At 41.5% G+C, this 677-nt stretch overlaps 1 non-coding gene across 1 annotated transcript; it reads right to left on the bottom strand.

Annotated features, from left to right (window-relative positions):
- Nucleotides 1–383: 383 nt before the first annotated feature.
- Nucleotides 384–456, bottom strand: trnav-cac (transfer RNA valine (anticodon CAC)). The gene has a single exon. It is a non-coding gene; the product is annotated as a tRNA-Val (tRNA).
- Between the last annotated feature and the right edge of the window lie 221 nt (nucleotides 457–677).

Here is a 677-nt window from a genome sequence, read left to right as displayed (position 1 = left end):
ATGCTGTAAGTAAAACTCGCTGGTGGTCCAGTGGTTAAGATTCGCCGCTTTTACCACTGCGGCCGGGGTGCGATTTCCAGCCAGAAGAGCAACTTTTGAACACTTGTTATATTAATCGCATGGAAGAAAAAAAAAACAATATTTTTGTTATTCACCATTAATTAACCGATAACGTTATTTTGCAGAATGAAAGGCCACTGAGGGATGTTGGAAAAGTTTAATAATGTCTTTTGTGCGATGAACTTTTTATTCCTTCTCATTTTACACACTGTATTTTGAAGGGCTCCGTTTAAAATGTTCAGTGCTCGTGAGACCACGAATTTGTGTCGAACTGAACAAAACAGGCTCTTTCACAGAGGACAGAAAAATCTGCCCCAAAATAATGTTCCCGCCCGGGATTGAACCGGGAACCTTTCGCGTGTGAGGCGAACGTGATAACCACTACACTACGGAAACCTCTGATCTGGTTACCAGCCAGAAGTTAGAATGACTGTATTGATTCTCATTCATAACTATTCACTTGATCGAAGTTGCACAAGTCACAAAAGAAAAATGTTCATTTCAAAGTTATTAAACTCCCAAATGTGGCCTGTCTTGTTTGGACAGGGGTTGACCCTGACGTCACAGCCTCAACAAAGCATATTCTCAACATTTCCATTGGGAACAGGAGGAGGCCA

The sequence above is a fragment of the Heptranchias perlo genome, unplaced genomic scaffold, assembly GCF_035084215.1.
Source record: "Heptranchias perlo isolate sHepPer1 unplaced genomic scaffold, sHepPer1.hap1 HAP1_SCAFFOLD_50, whole genome shotgun sequence".
NCBI classification, from domain to species: Eukaryota; Metazoa; Chordata; class Chondrichthyes; order Hexanchiformes; family Hexanchidae; genus Heptranchias; species Heptranchias perlo.
This window is presented reverse-complemented; position numbering and strand designations above follow the sequence as displayed.